This window comes from Pleurodeles waltl, chromosome 5, assembly GCF_031143425.1.
Source record: "Pleurodeles waltl isolate 20211129_DDA chromosome 5, aPleWal1.hap1.20221129, whole genome shotgun sequence".
NCBI classification, from domain to species: domain Eukaryota; kingdom Metazoa; phylum Chordata; class Amphibia; order Caudata; family Salamandridae; genus Pleurodeles; species Pleurodeles waltl.
In genome coordinates, this window is record NC_090444.1 from 1,796,244,466 (window position 1) to 1,796,263,709 (window position 19,244).

The following is a 19,244-nucleotide window of genomic DNA, read 5'->3' on the forward strand; positions in this document are numbered from 1 at the left end:
ACACCATCATGTCTGTACCAGATACAATAAATGGCCTAAAAGGGGGCAGGGACACAGTCAGACAGTGCAGATCATGGATGTCATAGTGGGACCCAGTAGGAGAAAAGAGGACATCATTGACCTCACATGCACTGTGCCAAGGGACACATTTGCCAAGTAGCTGAGCTCCATTCCAGAGCCTGCACTATGCATGTGTCAACAGCATAAATGCATATTAATGTTTAGGAAGATGGAAGAGACACTGCTAGTTATGTTGATCATCCTGTGACAATGGGATACACACCCTTGGACACTTCATGGCTGCCACAAACATTAGCTGCCACTCAGGAACACCAAGGGAACAATGTAATAGCCCACAGTACCATATTCATGGACTGCACTGTATGTACATCTTGGCAGATGACCATTTCCTAATGACTTCAAGCCACATTGTAAATTGGCCACCCTCCCATGCTGTATGTAGCGTGGAAGGGGTGTGCAATGTTTCTCGCTGCAGGTCTGTCACCACAAGATACATAGCGTGATGATACAGACTCACAGGTAGCTGTCCCCTAAATCCTGAAGAAGTGCCAACAACAAATACCACCCCATGGGTGCTGTATGCAGGTTACAAAAAGGAAGTAAACTCTGCTTTGAACTCAGATGAATGTGCCACTAATGCACGCTGCACACTGCTGCACACACAGAAAGAGCCAATTGGCCATTCAAAAAGTATATGTACAGGGTGATGTACCGTCCTGCACAGATACATCCACCTCCACAAGGCAGCTAGCCAAGTACCCTGGTGCAGGGTAGGTAGTGTTGGTGCACGGCTGCACATGAGCAACTGGCACAGGGGACAACAAAGGTTTGCCAAGTAACATGTCACACATGGGGCATTCTTGCATAGTTGAAATGTTGTAGGACAGTGCAGGTAATGTTGGGGACATGTAGTGCATTCTCACTAACCAGTTGCAAAGACCCATAGTGTCACACCTCATCTTCAATGACACACGTCAAAAGGGATGGGATGTGCAGGCCCTGTATTACTACCATGTTGCCACCACATTTGACCACATTGTGTTGTGAGGATGTGTCATGTCCCCTCCAGTGATAGCACACTGATACAAAGGTGCACCGTACAACATATGGTACATACATAATGACTATCAGTGTGGAATCCAAATCATATGTTCCATGTCCTTGAGCCAAACACAAGATTGTCATGTCCAACAACCTAGTGCTGAGGAAACATTGCACAAGGATATGAACTCACACAAAACCATAAATACAAATGAGCCACAACCAGCTCTTAATATCAACTGCCATGCTACATGACATATGTGTTGGAAGCCCTAACAACAAATTACTCCTTTAATACTTTGCAGCGGATCAGGGTTATGAATACAGCCATGGATAATGATCCCATTTCCCAACCCAATCACAGCAGCAGAGTGTGCATATAATGAGGGACTATGGTGGAGAGGACATTCGGCATCCTGAAGTCCAGATTCCTATATGCCCCGTACATCGTCTGCAAGATAATCATGACATGTGCCATCCTGCACAACATGTGTGTGCGGATGAACAGCCCCTTATACGAGCAGGTAGATGACCTGCCTGAGGAAGAGGAGGAGGATGGTGGAGAAGAAAATCAGGGGAGCAGCACAACACAGCTGCTGGGATACGCCGCAGACTGCAAATTGTACAGAAGTTCTTCACATAATCATCACGTAACTCACCTTGTAAATTTTGTCAATAAACATCTCACTCATCCACACAATCTGGCTTTGGTGTCTTCAATCTCTCCAACATTTACCCTAGGATTATGAGTCTAACCTCAGGGAGCATGTCACAAATACAAATCTGAAGAGCACTGTAGCAACATCACATGCGAAGCGTAAGAGTGAACTGCTACCGTCACACACATCACAATTAGCCTCATCGCTTGAATGTGACAACTGAAGGACACAGTCTATGGACCACAACATATTCATAACATCCACGTTGCCAACTTGTACAACAATAGCTCATCACACACACCAACAACATCTCCAAATAGGAGGTAAACAAGGGGGCCACACACGAGGCAGTAGATGCCAAAGTATGGCAAGACTGTAATGTTTAAACAGGGCACCAACACAACTCAGTGTGAAAGTTGCAATGGCTGCATGTAGCATGTGTGACAAGGGGTGGACAGCTTGAAAGGTAAAATGTCGTAGTAATAAACAGATCCTCATTGAACAAGATTTCAACAAGTGCCCTTGATTTCCAGGCTACATTATCATTAATAAATGCACTTGATCTGAACGTGCCGATTCGATATATCAATTTTCTATTACAAAACTGTGGTATTACTGCAACCTTGATATTTCACTAAAGTGGGTTCTCTACCTTTTTGGAGTTCTATTTCTGACTTGGGGTAAACTGGTCCATAAACCTATTGACAACCCACTATTTGGCAGACAATTGGGCATTTTCGAGGAAGGAAGAAATGGACCTCCTCAACTCTGCTTCATGTATTACTCAATGCATGAAAATTGCAGACTAAAAATGTAGCCGCTTGTCCTCCACAAAGTGCCTCTGTGTGCCTTGCAGGACAAGCCACAATACCTGAGTCAGTTGTCTTGCAGAGCACAAGGGTCATGTCATTTATCTGTCACCCAACTCCCCCTCATTCCATGGAGTTCCATCTTCTACTGATTGACCACAAATGGCTGTTGCAGGGTGAGACACTACATGAGTCTCAGGCGCAGTGTAAGAGTGCAGAAGTATGGCTCTCACCTGAATGCCAGTCTCATTGTGAGTTTGCAGTGGTGTGTCTGTTGCGCTGTCCACAACTTGGATAATTACCTCACTTCTCTGAAATAGTACATACTGCCAAATGTTGTCTACTAGTAGTGACAGTGAAGTGGTACTAACCAGGGTTTTCCATTCAAATCTTTCAGGTGGACCTCCCCCCTACACCATTGGCGAAGTGGCAAGATTTGAGGACCTAGATGTATCCAGTAAGTGTGATTTTGTCTGGCCTGTGTAGTGTTGAAGTGTTTTGTGTGAGTGAGTCATGAGTGTTGCATCCAATGCTAGAAGTGAGGAGCTGTAAAATGATCAGAAATTAAAGTAGGCTGGATGGTGACACTGTGTCACTTTAAGGGCCATATTTATACTTTTTGACGCACAACTGCACCAACGCAGTTGTGCGTCAAAAAATTTAACACCGGCTAACGCCATTCCAAAGCGCCATGCGGGCGCCTTATTTATGGAATGACGTTAGCCGGCGCTGCGGACTGGTGTGCGTAAAAAAAAATTACCCACACCAGGCAGCGCCGGCGAAGGGGAAAATGGAGCTTGGGCATCAAAAAATGGGGCAAGTCGGTCTGAGGCAAAAAATCCTCAACCCGATTTGCGCCATTTATTTTGACTCCCACCCTCCATTGACATGACTCCTGTCTTAGCAAAGACAGGAGTCATGCCCCCTTGCCCAATGGCCATGCCCAGGGGACTAATGTCCCCTGGGCATGGTCAATGGGCATAGTGGCATGTAGGGGGGCACAAATCTGGCCCCCCTATGCCACAAAAAAAAAAAACAATTACTTACCTCATCTTAACTCAACGTCCCTGGGATGGGTCCCTCCATCATTGAGTGTCCTCCTGGGGTGGGCAAGGGTGGCAGGGGGTGTCCCTGGGGGCATGGGAGGGCACCTCTGGGCTCTTTCTGAGCCCACAGGTCCCTTAACGCCTGCCCGACCCAGGCATTAAAAAACGGCGCCCATCAGGCTGGGCTCCGTTTTTTAAGGCCTGCCCCCTCCTGTGCGTCAAAATGACGTCACAGTATAAATATGGGGCAGAGGCCTTAAAGTCATTTTTTAGATGGGAACGCCTACCTTGCATATAATTAACGCAAGGCTGGTTCACCCTTCTAAAAAATGGCGCACATGGTGGAACTTTGACGCCCGCTGCGTCGGACGTCAAAGTATAAATATGGGGCAGTGTTTGCGCCAAATGTGCGTCAAAAATTTTGACACACATTCGGCGCAAACAGAGTATAAATATGCCCCTAAGTGTTTTCCTATGCGTGTGCAGAGAGTCATATCTTGAGAGGCTTGTTGCGCTCAATGGCCAGCATTGTGTAAACAAGGTGATGACAAGCCACATGTAGCTCCATATGTGTCATAGATGTGCACCGCTGTATAAATATGGCACTGGAACACATTGTCATTCCCACAACACAGTGATGCACCATTTTGTAGACAAATTGGTGCATCCCTGTTTTGTAATGTACATGTAGGACTGGGTGGCCAATTGTCCCCCAGCATGGTGCAACTAATTTTTTACTCCACTTACGTGACACTTATATGGAATATAATAGGTGTGCATGCAGGTCAAGTCCAATCGTGTGCTGGATGGTAATGGGTGTGTGAGGAATGGTATTGGCTGATCAGGTATTGATGGGTGTCTACACCTGGACACATGAATGTAGAAGTGATAGACCTATGGATACCAGCTTCATTTTTGTCATCACCTAACATATGCTCCACTCCCTGACTCCATGTATCAGTGGGCATGCATTGCTGGATGACCTGGACAGTTGAGATGTTGATCTACATGGCCATACCCCCTGAGGCACAGGGGGTGGGAACAACAAATTTGTAGGTAGGTGTGATGCTCACAGTGTAGGTGACAGTCATTTTGATCCGGCTTGCATGTTTACCTATCAACACTGAACCCTTATGGTTACCAACAGCATCCCATACTCCCAATAACAGATGCAAGTTTCTTGTGATGTAGGTTAGAAAATTTGACACAGGTGATGAGGAATAGTGGCCCTGATCAATGTTAATTTGACGCTGCCTTAGCATTGTCACATATGGTATAAAATCTGAGTAGATCTAACTTTGTTTGATTCATTATCTTGTTGTGGGTGGCTATGGTGTCAAGGAAATGGTGCTAAGGCAGCGTTGGTGTTTCATCCATCAGAGCCATTGTATCATCCGGAATGTGAGTAGGAGTGCATGTGCAAATCGATGTAGATAGTAAGCTAATTTACTGTACATACTACACACAGTGCTGACACTGATGGTTACCTGTCTCATTTTAACAGCTGCCAACATGAATAACAATGAACTCCATGACTTTCAGAAGAGGGCAGTGCGCTATAGGCACATACTGGCAGTGGAATCTGGGTTCAGGAGGATGGCACACCACTATCACTCGGAGCGATCCATTGGTGAGTGGCAGGCATTCAGTCAAGGGTGACCCACACTGCCCATACAGGCTGGATCAAGTACCACAGCTGTGCAGGGGCCTACAGCTGCCAAAATAATTATTGCTCCAGCTCCTGCACCCTCTGCTACCATCCCTCAGCCACCCACACCTGCTGCCATGGACATGAGTGCCGTCACAGATTTGCAGAGAGATGTACAACAGGTCCTGAAAAAGATGGACTCCATTGAAAAGGAGGTGGCAAAAAATACTAAGGCCCTCAAGAACATTAAGCGGAGACTGAAAATGACCAACCTCTGAATGGCATGATATCACTCCTCCCAAGTTCACTCCCCTCCCTCCTCTTTTTTTCAAGGTTTTTTGTGTGTATTAGGGGGTTAGTTGTAGGTTAGAATAGATTAGTGAGTTAGTTAGGATATGTAAGTTTGGGGGTGGGTTTTCTACTTCTCATGATTTACTGTGTGGGTAGGTGGGTGGGGGTGATGTTGTGGCTTTTATGTGTTTATTAAAAAAAAAATATAGATATATATTTGTTTAGTCATAGTTAGTAAATGTGTGGTTTAGTGTATGTTGTCCTGCATGTGTCCTTTGATATAAGGGGGGTAGGGGGCAAATGTTTAGAGTGTGTCGTTAAATGTGTTAGGTAAGTGTAGCATAGAGTAGTTAGGGTCTGTTGTGGGTTATGTATAGTTAGGATAGGTTAGGATAGGTGTTAATAATTATTTTTTATTGGGTGCTCCCTTACGTCATGTGCCATATGCATAGGTCTCAGGGTCTTCCCATGGGTGTACAGTGAAAATTGTGTGTTGTCCTAGGGACTCCATCCTACATCCAAACTCCCTCCCTTGACATGTTCAACATCTCCTTATGACTGAGCTGTCACAGTGGCATCTAGAACACATCTTCTTACCTGTGCATCTGCCATCCAGTGCACCCACCACTCAAGGTGACTATGTTGACCATGTATAGGACAGGCAGGTGTGGGAATTCAGCTGACATTGTATGGGTTTTGTTTTGGAATGTTGGGCACTGTGGGGCATTTGACAACAGCCTACATTTCATTCCTATCCTGCTAAACTGACCAGTGGCAATAATAGATGAGTTTGAGTCCCTCTGTTTCACACCAATGTGTTCTACTGGTACTCCCAGCTGACGATATTGCCAGATTACTGTTTCACACCCATTCCTGCAGTGTGTAGTGGGTGTAGCAGAAATGTGTTCAACATGTTTCACGTATTCAGTGAATTGCTTGTAGGGGATGAGACCACCATCGACGTACAACGTGTAGGTACCATGTGCATAGATATGTGCCCACATATTCATGCATTCTTGTACTAACACTCTGTGAGTTGAGACATGTTACACACATCACAAATCCTAGGCATAGTAGATGTGTCACAACACACATAAACATGCTGGTAGTGTAGGTGGTGTTTATGAACAAGTGTAATAGTGCTAAATATATATAATGGCCAGGTCTCTGACCTCATTCGTGGGATCCATCCAATTGTGACACAACACAAGTCCAGGGTTGAGGGACATGTCATGGGACATGTTTGGGTAAAGTGTCTTTCAGTGCAGGCAAACATAAATTGCCAATTGAAAAGTTAGAGACAATTGTAGTCCATAGTAGAAAGGTCAACAGAGTGTTGAGGAAGAGTGTATATCTGTACCAGTGCTAACACTGGCATGATGTCAAGCACAGGACAAAGGAAAACACTGCCCATGTGGCATGAGCCGGTGCTACCGGGAACTCCAACGGGTGAAGATGATCTATTCCACATCTTCATCCTCCCATGTGTGTGGTGCCTCCTCTACCCTTGATGGTGGTAGTGGGGAGGTAGAGGGGGTCACACACAATTCAGTGGTTGCAGATGTGGACTCCCAATTTTCCGGCAGCTGCCATCTGTGGCACTACATATGGCATCACTGCACCAAGGAGGAGCTGCTGGTTTTTAAGTGTAGCTGCAACATCCCTGTGTTAGGCAGCCATTTCTGCCCTGAGGGAGACCATTTCCCGGTGCATGGAGTCCATTTTGTCCTCAAGCATGCTGCTGACAGTTTGGGAGGGCAGCTGCTGTGACCTCTCCCTCATGGCAGCAGCTATGTCCCTCAGACACTCTTGGACCACACGCATTGGGGAGTGTATGCGTCGGTTGGCTGCAATCTGTTCTGTTGCCGTGGCCATGCACGTAAGCATCCCCTCGAGGCTGGCTGACATAGTTTGTATCCCCACCAGCACCTCCTTGGCCAGCTCCACTGGACTCCTACCACTGTCCTCTCAAAGCTGGTGCCTGGGTCCTCAGAGTCCTCAGCTGTGTCGGTGCTGGCAGGTCGTACTATTGGAGTGCTAAGTGGTGCCTGTGGGATGTCTGCTACTTCAATACTCCTCTTTACGACTGGAGGTGATGTCTTCAGGTTTACAAGGACTTCTTGGAGGGTCTCTTGGCTGATAGTTGCCAGCTGGCCATCCAGGTCATCAGGGTACTCCAGGACAGGCAGCTCCGCAGGAGAGTAATCATCATCTGCAATGAGATGGTTTAAAATCAGTCTATCTGTGTTGGGGCAGTTGACAAGTCACGTCACTGACTTGATATTTGAGGCTCATTGTCATGTTAGGCCCATGTTAATCTAAGTGTGGTGCAGCACGGTGCTGTGCAAAAATAATCAGCGCAGCGCTGCGTCACTTTGGTAACACAAGGATGCACCGTATGTAAGTGAATATGGGGCACCCCTGTGTTGTCCCCCACGCTGGTGCAAGGTTCCGCTGCCAGCGTCAAAGCAGGCATCCTTGCACCATCGTGCAAGGATGTATACATTGAGGGGTGCAACTGTTTTACTGTATATTCAACAATGTTTGACCTCTGGTCAATGGGAGGGCATCATCAGGACAGTGGGATGAGTGGTGAGCATCAGTTATCTAACAGAATTACAATCAAAACATTACTAATGAGGTTGGGAAAGGGAGAACACAGGATGCTTTAATTTAAAATGAACTTGCCTTGCATAGGTCAAACTTCTGAAAGGAGGGAGCTAATACAAAACAAAGAAGGAACTCTTGCTTAGTAGGGCCATGTGAATTTTAAAGCAAGAAATGTTCAATATATTAATGGAGGGAGAAGGAAACAGAAGACTGTTAATTGGTCCTAAGGACAAAGGACCTATCTAATGATGATTCCAAAGAAGGAATTACTGTTGGTGCCTGTTGAAACCAGGACATTCAAGAGGCACTGACGATGCACAAGGTGAGTAGCCTGAATTAATATAGGGCTAATGGCTACTGGTATATGGAGCACGGTATTCCAAAGATGCCGCATATCCTAGAATGAGGTTCAGGGAATTGACTGACAAGCATGGAGCATGACGCAGCAGTTGCACGCACTCCAGGGGAGGAGTCCTACTCGGAAATGAAAAGCGCTAGCAAAAATCTCAACCAGAGGTTTCAGAGAGAACAGTGTATGATGGGTTGTGTTTTTGGTTGGATTTGTTATTTCTTTAATGAAGTCACTCAATGACCAAGGCTATGTGTATATATATTTTTGCATCTCTTGTGGATAGCGACTACATCTTCAACAATAATGAAGAATTGGAGCTATAAATGAGTTTACAGTGAACCAATGTTGTTTAATATAATGTATTGCCCAGGTTCCTGGCTAAGCCGATTAGGCTGACCCTTGTTTCTTGGCACAGGTTCTGCAAGCGTTGGCAGAGAGCCATTTGAAGTTCTTCTTGAGCATCTTGAGTGTGAGGAAGCAGGAGATGGAGACTGTGTTCCAGCTACTAAACATTTACATTAATAAAATAGGAAAACATTTTTTTAAATGTACAAGTACCCCCAAGCACAGTTTCTTGTTGCAAAGAGACTTATTTGCTATAAAATAGATACAGATGCCTCACGTAATGCAGGCCACGACAGACAGCAGATGTCTCCACTGCCCACACACTGTTGCAGTCCTGTGTATGCTCGTCTGGTCAGCATCTCATCACAAATGCTGCTGGGTTTGTCATTTCTTTTTTGTTCTAATTTAGTTAGACCCTACTGTGAAGACCCTTTAGTAAGCTGCTGCTATTCTGACTAGAAAGGAACTTACATCCACCGAAGGATAATAGTAGTAAGACTTGCAAGACTATTGTGTCTACCCAGCAGTAAAGGCGACGCTTTGGAGTAAAAAATCAAAGCAGGGTCTTTACTTAAAGGAAAGTCTCACCTTCTTTTGGGATTTGCTCATGCGTAGATAATGCTGTCTGGAAAGGACAGAGTATGTAATGTACAACTACTACAATTGGAACTATATCCATGTTTCTCCTTCAAATGTAACTTTTCTAAAATCATGTTTATCACTTAGGAGGTAATTATGAACATGACGGTCTGGACCGCCATGCCGACAGTCATTACCGCCAATGGCATGGCGGTCCAAACCGCCATATTCTGAACACAGTAGTGAACTGGCTGCAAAGCATCTAGGGGCTTGGTGGTGTAGTGGCAATGGGGGGGGCCTGGCATGTCACATACAGGTGACAGGAATGGTTATTCCTGTCACCCGAATGCTTTCTGCCAGGGGTTACCTGGTGGGGTATCCCGCCAGGAAATCCGTGGTGGAAATGGGATCAAAATCCCACCGCCGGTCTGACTTCCACCGCCGGGTCGAATGTGCCTACAGTCGAATCTGGCCTGGCGGTGGGTGGTAGTGAACTGGCTGCTCTTCACTACTGTGTTCAGAATATGGCAGTCTGGACCACCATGTTCATAATGATCACCTAAATGTATGGCCTACATAGGCTGACCCATTGTTTGATTGGCATAGAAACTAACTAATGACCAATAAAGGCAGTCACAAAGCCTCTCTCTCAATCTATGCACGTGTATTGTAATGAACTACTTTTTCAGAAAACATGAGCTTGGTCAACAGCTAAGACTGTCTCTAGGCCAGACCTAAAATCACCCCCTGCAGTTTGAGTAACAGCCAGCTCATTGTTCGCCAAGTGCAGTTCCACGTACCAGAAGCTGAGACCTGTCACCTGTTTTTTCATCTCTGCAATTTTCTACACCACTCCTTTTCTCTTGCACGCTCTCCCTTTCATTCTGTGGTACGTAAGTGTCACATGGTGCCTATAACTCACCAATAAATCAATAAATACAGGGCTTTAAGTAGACTGAGTACCGCTGGGTCTCAGATCCGATAGTCATTAAAAATGAACATTGAAATGGGTCTCTTTCTGACCCTATATTCATGTCTTTATCTTTAGTGACAAAAACGCATCAATTTATGAATAATAAATATAAAAACATTAATACATGTCAGCAATTTAGTTTTTATTTTATCTGTCACATGTTTTACTTAATCTTGTATTTCCCAGTTGAAGTAGTTATTTACAGGATGTTGTGCTTCTGTAATGTTTGTAAAGCATATTACTCCTGTATAGTGTATACTTTGAACTGAGGGCCTCAATTACGAGGCCCTAGTGGCACGCTGCACCGCTGAAGTGTTATTGTTTTTTTTTGCTTCAGTGGCGGAGTGTGCTAGCCAATATTTACAAGGCCACGCAAAGTCACCTTGTGTGGCTTTGCATGGCCTTGTAAATATGGACCCCTTTCACGCATAACACTGAGTGAAAAGGGCGTTCCACAGGTGTTGCAAGGGGTGTTCCCAAGCAACACCCATGGAACCCGAAGGAATCTAACGCATTCACAGATTTGCAAGTCTGTGAATGCGTCAGATTCCTACGCCACCTCAGGGGCGGCGTAAGAATGATGCAATGAGGAGAAATATCTTTATTTCTCCCTGTTTTTCCTCTTTCTATGTGTGTTGTATTCTGCAGCACACTTACAAAGAGGAAAACACCTCTTGTGATAGCTTTTGTGCAGAAAGGTGTCCCTTGCTGCACAAAAACAATCATCCCCACACCGCAGGTGTCCTTGCAACATGTTGCAAGGGTGCCTGCGCTGGCGCTAGGCAGCTATTTGTGCTCCATCGCAGGCGGAGAGGACAAAAATGTGCCATATCGTGTAGATACGTAACTGTTCTGCACTTTCCCAGTAGCGTAGGGCAACGCAGCAAAGCACGTGCTGCGCCACAGGCCTCGTAAATGAGGCCTTGAGTCTCCTCCAGGTGTGTGTAACAGACCATGACTGGGAGCTCTGGAGTAAGAGCTAGAGGCCCTGCAAGGTTCTTGCAGTGTCTGCCAGTGGACCAAAATGGTGTTCAGCATACATGGTCATCCAATCCTTGGCCTCTCCGCAGAGTGCACAGAGAAATGGCCATGTACTCCAGTTGCTACTGTGATTCTGTGCAAATGTGTGGAAAGGAAGTAGACAGCTGTCAAAATATTGGCAAGGCGAAAGTAAAGAAAAACGCAGTGCTTACAGGTGGGTGGGCGTGTTGTGCGTTTGGGGGTGGTAAAGTAAAAGAGATACAAGGAAGTGCATTTAGAAGAGAGTGAAAACAGAATGCTTAAGAGGAAAGAAATGAGGTTTAAGATGGACAGATGTGGGGAGAAATACAGCGTATATATCTAACAGCGAACATGACTGCAGTGATTGAGCCACTACCCCTTCCACAGATCTCACTAGTGTTTAATTCACAGTCTCACAATTTCAGAATTGAAACATTTCCAGTATTAATTATTAACAACAAAATCGCTGTTGTTACTCGTTTATCTTAAATGTCTAACAACCAATGACAAAGTCAACATCCGTGACTGGTTTTAGGTGTATGTAAGTTGGTGTGTTATACGTATGTGCATGCAATCTCTTATGTGCTACAGAGACAGATACTAGCCATATGGGGGTGGATGAGAAAGAGCCTCCCTGCTCCCAGATACTACATACTTTGCTTACACATGGGGCTACTCGGCTTGCCATTACCAACGTATGCCTGGCTTTGCAGTGCACAGCCTTTAGGGATCTCACACAGGCGTGGGCGCGGTGGGACGTGGTATTGTCCTCCCCATTAACTGATAGCAATGGACTCAAGTGGTGTGACAGATCAAAGAAGTACCTCGTCACACACGGTTCAGGTATGCACAATTTAACTACTTACATCAGACTTACTTATCGCCGCAAAGGATAGGGTTAAAGTTTCAAGGGGCGGCCCCAGTGTGTCCCCGCTGCAAGCTTTTATCATATGACATGGGACACGAACACCAACGGACAAACATATCCACAAATGTATTGACCTAGCCCTTATTAACTTTAAGCACCAAATAGCGAGGCATTGGAAAGCACCGGCCACCCCCGACGTGGGGGAATGGCTGAGAACACTGTTAACATTGACATGAGCTAAAGCTGATTAATACTCCAAGATGAAACCGCAAGGTGTACTGGTTAGGGTGACCCGTGGTGCATAGCTCTACCCCAATAATCTGGTGACAGAAATAACTAATGCACTGCCTTACTGAACTTTATCTATGGTTGTATTTAATTGGTGTCAGATCCCCCCAAATTGTGGCACTGGTGGGCGTGCCACCCATGGTTATATCTAATGCCATTAGTTGATATAATACAGTTTCTACGGCGTTGTGGAGTACGGTTTTAGTCTCTATCTCTTCTCTCTTTTACTCCTCTATCTCTTTGGTATTTCTGTGTTCTTCATTCTTGGGTCTAACGTACTTGTATTTAATGCCTGAAAAGATTACATTATCCATGCTATATGATGTTCATTAAGCAGTTGCTAGGACCCGCTCTTTAAGTTGTTCAATGAAAATCAATAAAAAAATTAAAAAAATCAAATATATTTGAATGTGATAAAGGAAAGCTTCGAGAGGGACCAAAATACTGGCCCCTTAATTACATAGGCCACCACCCTCTTAGAGACTACCTACTTTTTCCATACTCTCTGAATAAAAATATAGTTTTCAAGTTTCCTAACTCGTTTGAACATGTAGACATCCAGGGGCGCATTATACAAAAGTGCACTGGGGGTGTAACGGGCATTTACGTCCGCTTTGCTTGACCCTGGGACACTTTGGTATTTCATAGGTATTTCAAGGTGTATATATATATATATATATATATATATATATATATATATATATATATATATCTAAGGTATAACATATAGCTCCAGCGCTATCATCAGAGGGCATTCCTTTATTTGGTTGGGGGTGTGGCCCCATGCAATTGAAGTAATCTCCTTGCCTCGGCGCCCACGCTGCATTATAGACGTTGGGTCAAAGGGAAAGAAGCTCTCAGGAGGCACACTGACAGTGCACCACAAAAAGTTGGCGCACTGTCAGTACGCCGCATGATAGCAGCCCCCTGGAAGGGGTGAAGAGGATCCTCTGGACCCCCCAGACATCCCCTTACAGGCGGATGCGGTCACTGACTGCACCTCCCTGCAAGGGAATCCCTACCCCCTTTTAAAAGTGCAGGTGGGTTTCTGCCTAAACAGAAAAGCACAAAGCGTCTGCTTCAAATCCGCATGTCACTTGAATGCACTGCCCCAAGGGCAGCAAGGTTCATGGCTGCCCGGTGGGCAGGGCACTCGTTTTAATACGGGGACGTGGGGGATATGTCCCCCCAGATTTTGGAGTGGGGGGGACACAGGGGACAAGGGTGGGGGGGACGAGGGGACAGAAGAATTTTCCCTTCTCCTTTAATTCGCAGGGCCATTAGCGCATGAAAGCGCTACCTATACTGGCCCTGCACTTGACCTGTGACCGGGCTCCAGGACACTCGCCCTCTGCCCTTTTGTTGTGCTGCAGCACACAAGGGATTCTTTCTCACCTTGCCCCTACAGCCACCTGCAGTCTGCACTTCTGAGAACAAAGGGAGATGAGAGAGGCCCTTTGTTGATTGCTGTCTGCATCCCGTCCCTCCTGAGCCCTACCCTTCCCTTCCATTGAAAATCGAACCCTGAAGACAGCAGCAAGATTTGAGAAGGTAAGGAGGTTTGGGTAATTAAATAAACTATTGCCAAGTAACTCCATTTCTTTTTAAATACAGTGCTGTGTTGCCGAGTATCTCCCTTTTTAAATACCGTATTGTTGAGTTACTGTGCGATATGAGCAGGGCAGGCTTTAGCGCGCTGGTGCACAATGTTTGTTAGGACCCCCGTTTCTGTCGCCTCTCTCTCACTCTCTTCTCTCCTCTGTCTCCAGCCTGCCTGCCCCAGTGCTAATTATTGTCCCCTAAGTTGACATCCTGCCCCCCCAACATTCTGGTCTCCTGTCTCTCCCTCAGCCTTCCTGGTATTTGTGAAAGCCCGCTCTGAAGGCTAAGGGCTGTCTGTAAATCTCATTTCCTGCCAATGGCCTGTAGATGCAAAGCCAGCACTGTGGCAGCTCACAGGCTTTACAAGGACTTCACAGGCTGTGGTGGAACAGAGCCTGACAATGCTGGATAGACAGCGGAGAGACTAGTACACAGCATGGGTCCCAGAAGAACCAGATGGCCTGGGAGATGGACAGGGCTAGGTAAGGCAGCTAGATGCAACCGGTGCTGCTGCACTGGGTGCTGACTTAGGATGGGGGCGCTATGTTTGCAAGTATATTGTGACTTTAAAAGCACCTGCTGGATGTTCCTTGCCACCAACAGTTTTCAGGCAACAATAAAAATCTCAAGTTAATTCCGGTGATTAATAGTCTTTCTGGAGAGAGATCGAAGTTTTGTCTAGTGGAAGTTTTGACTCATCATAACGTACAGGGTTACTATGCCTTCTACAAAGGATGTCTACATGCAGATCACAAGGTGTATATAATGTGAATAGGTCAGTGGGTTACTGCTTTTGTCAGATGCAGGAAAGTACCCTCTTTTTGGCATGGTTACCCCACTTTTTGCCTGTTGTCAGTATGTTTTGACTGTGTTCACTGGGATCCTGCTAACCAGTACCCCAGTGCTCTCTCCCATTAAATTTGGTTGCTTGGACCACACACACCCCACACTTGGCATACTGGTGCCCCTTATAAGTCCCTAGTATATGGTACCCAGGGCATTGGGGGATCAGGGGTTCCCCATGGGCTGCAGCACTTATTATGTATTATGCCACCCATAGGAGCCCATGTATACTGTGTTTGCAGGCCTGCCATTGCAGCCTGCGTGCATGAAAAGGTGCTTGCACCCTTTCACTTCAGGTCACTGCACCAGGTCACTGTAAGTCACCCCTGTGGTAGGCCCTCCTAGCCCAGATGGCAGGGTGCAAGTGCCTGTGTGTGAGGGCACCTCTGCAAGAGCAAAGGTGCCCCCACGAACTCCAGCTCCATTTTCCTGGACCTCTTGAGTGCGCGTGACGCCATTTTACGCTTGTACTAGACATAGGTCACTACCTATGTCCAGGTACATAATGGTAACTCCGCACCTGTGCATGTTTGGTAACAAACATGTCAGAATCAGCCCTCAACGTGCTTCGCCTGCGACATGGGACCTCTCTTGAGGTGTGCTGCGTGGGCCTCTCTGCAGCTCCTGGGCTCCTTGCCTGTAGGTCTTCCGTGGGGGCTGCCTCTCATTCTCCAGACTCTCTGCCTTGCTGATAGTCACCTGGGACTCCCCTCCATGGTTTGAGCCCCCCTGGACCTTGCTGGTCCCCGGCAGCTCCACTTTTCTCCTACTGCGACATTTGCTTTTGCCAAGGCATGTTGGTGGGTTTTCCACTCCCCAGACTGACTGCAATTCTTCATCCAGTGTGGGACATCAACTGCATCACCTAGGAACTCTTCATCTGCTCCATTGCTGCATTGCTGACCAGCTTCGTCTCCCTGTCGACCAACTCCTGCATCCACAGATGGGTAGGTAGTGGCTCCTGCCATGACCAGACACTCCTACGTAAACTGGACTTGGTCCCCTTCTTTTCCAGGTGTTCCTCTTCCAGGATCCACCTCTAGTCTCTTGCAGTCCTGTCTGCGTTTTGCAATATCCTTCTCTGAAGTCCTTTTGGTGGGTTGGGGAAAAAACAGTAACTTAACTCTTTTCTCCTAGTCGCTGGGGGGCACTCTGGTACTTACCTTTGGGGTTTCCTAGTTCCTCCAGCTCCCCTCTACCGATTCCACTTCCTTGGGTGGGGACCCGGCTTTCGCATTTCACTTTTTTAGTATATGGTTGGTCCCCTCTAGGCCTTCAGTATTGCCTATTGCTTTTCACTGTTTCCTATTGCTTTAAATGCCAATTTCTGATTGCTGCTGTACATATAATAGTGTGTTACTTACATCCTATTGGAGTATTGCCTATCTAGTGTTTTAGTGTTTGTGTTACTGTAATAAGGAACCTTTATTTTCGTAGCACATGTTTCTTTCAGGTGAGTAAGTGCTGTGTGACTACAGTGGCATTGCATGATCTTTGCATGTGTCCTAGATAAGTCTTGGCTGCTCATCCACAGCTACCTTTAGAGAGCCTGGCTTCTAGACACTGCCTTCACTCCACTAATAAGGGGATACCTGGGCCTGGTATAAGGTGATAATACCATAGGTACTCACCACACACCAGGCCAGCATCCTACATCAGAGAGCTCCTTTTTTGTCCCCTGCAATTTATAAATTAAAACTGAATATAGAACAGTGAACAAAGAACTCATCAAATAGCTGCATGCAAACATCAAGGTGTAGATTAGAGCGTTATGATTTCCCCCCACTTTTTGATTAACTTAATGTTGCAAAACAAGTTAATTTGAGCGCAAATCAGTTCTTATTATTAAAGAGAGACCCCAACCATGGTGTTATGTTTTAAATTCTGAGTTTGCGCTTCTCCAGATGAAGCACTCTTGAACTATACTTGCTACCAGTATGGATGACCTGTGACACCTACACCTTGTCGTCCTCTGTCTTATGTAACATTTCATATGCACTGATTTACACATATATGATGAATGTCTCTGCGTAATATCTGTGTGATGTGAAGTGCTTTGACTCCCTAGACTGGTATGAGGGATGAATGATGGAACAACACATGCGTATATTGTGCATGCCGTAACATCGCGGTCTCAACAGCGACTGTGTCTTTACTACTACGCATTCCTTTACAACGAATTTCATTGTAAAAGCATGTTTGGTAAAGGAACATGCGTGGTAAATTCTCCCTACCCTGCCCCCTTACACCTGATACCGTACTCCACCCCTCCAAGCACTTAAAGCTGCCCCTGCCCTAAGCCCTAAACCCGCCTGCCCTGTCCTAAAAACTACCCCGACCCCCACCCTGAACCCTAAAACCTACCCCGCTCTGTCCTAAATACTACATGACCCCGCACCCTGTACCCTAAAACCTACCCTACACTGTCCTAAAAGCTACTTGAACTCCACGCCCTCCTCCTGAACCCTAAAACCTACCCCACCCTGTCCTAAAAACTACCCCGACCCTACCCTGTCCTAAAAATTACCCCAACCTCCCACCCTAAACCCGTCCACAGCCCTACTTACCTCTCTCTCCTCTGCTTCTTCCTGTTCCACCCGGACAGCTAGACCGTTTTCTATGCTGTAACCACGCATATGCGTGGTAAAGATACGTGTGGTAAAGGCATGCGTGCTAGGCCCATATTTGTGGCAATGGCAGTGTGGTCATTGCATTGCATTGATTGCGTTGTAAGGGATATTTCCCGGTATGAGTGGTGCTATAAAACTAATGAAATGCATCTGAGAGAGTTGTGATGGATAGTAGTGGAGGAATCAGTGGCGGAGGTGGTCACTGGGGGGTGCCAACAAACAATGTCGCACAGGGCGCCACCAGCACTAAGGCCGGCCCTGTCAGACAGCACAGCAGTTCACAGGAAGGTGACAGCACAGAGACTGCCACTAGACAGTCAGACGAGGACCTAGCAGCAATCATAGGCCTTACTGACCTTCACAGGCAGGCGGGGCCCAGAGACTGACACAGCCTGACTTGAAAGAAGGCTCCCAACTGCCAGCACAGTGCATGGCAGGCAGCACAGGAATCGACAGGAAGCACTGCGCCCAGCAGGCAGCACAGGCCTCTTAGGACTTCACACAGGCAAACAGTATCACAGAGTCTGTTGCTGCCTAACAGGCAGCAAAGGGCCCAGCAGACAGGGAATTGCAGGCCACACAGGATTCGACTGGAAGCGACAGCCTTTCCCATCTCCCCCCACCACGGCAACCCTTCTGGGTGCAAACTTTGTGCAGGGGGCCCACCTCAAGGTTGTCCCTGTCCCCCCCAGAAATTAAGGGCCAGATGTAGGAAGAAAGCAAATTGCGACTTGCAATTTGCGTGTCCGAGCGACGCGCAAATTGCAACTCGCAATTTGCTATGCAGAAAGGTGTCTCAGACACCTTCTGCGACTCGAAATGGGGTCGCAAAGACCCACCTCATTAATATTAATGAGGTGGGTCACAGTTTGCGACCCCATTGCGAGTCTGGGCACTCACGGGGATGGTGGCCTGCTGGAGACAGCAGACCACCATTCCGTGACTGCTTTTCAATAAAGCAGTTTTTTTTTTCCATCTGCAGCCCGTTTTCCTTAAAGGAAAACGAGCTGCACTTGGAAAAAAATACCGAAACCTTTTGTTTTGGGTTTTTTCAGAGCAGGCAGTGGTCCATAGCCTGCTCTGAAAAAATATTTTTGTGATCATTCACAAAGGGGAAGGGGTCCCATGGGGACCCCTTCCCGTTTGCGAATGAGTTACCATCCACTTCAAGTGGATGGTAACTGCGAATCAACTTGCATCGCGTTGCGAGTCGCAAATAGGAAGGGAACACCCCTTCCTATTTGCGAGTCTGAAACGCATTTTGCGAGTCGGTTCCGACTCACAAAATGCATTTCTGCATCGCGTAGAGGCTTTTGCGCCTCACAAATGGCGTTTTTCGCCGTTTGCGAGGCGCAAAAGCCTTGCTACATCTGGCCCTTAGTGTCTCCTACGCCCCTGGGCACTTTCTCCTTGTTTGCGCAGAGCACACCTCATTAAAGGTGCGCCCAGGGCAAACAAGGAAATTATGCCGTAATACAGTGGCAGTGCTTTCTTTTTTCCCTCACCATTTTGGTACTTGTAGGCTCGAATTTGTAATGTCTTAAATATGGCATTGTTCTGCACTGACGGACAATATATAGCGTTCACCCTTGGCCTATCAGGATGCAATGAGCACTCATACAAACAGGGAAAAGTGG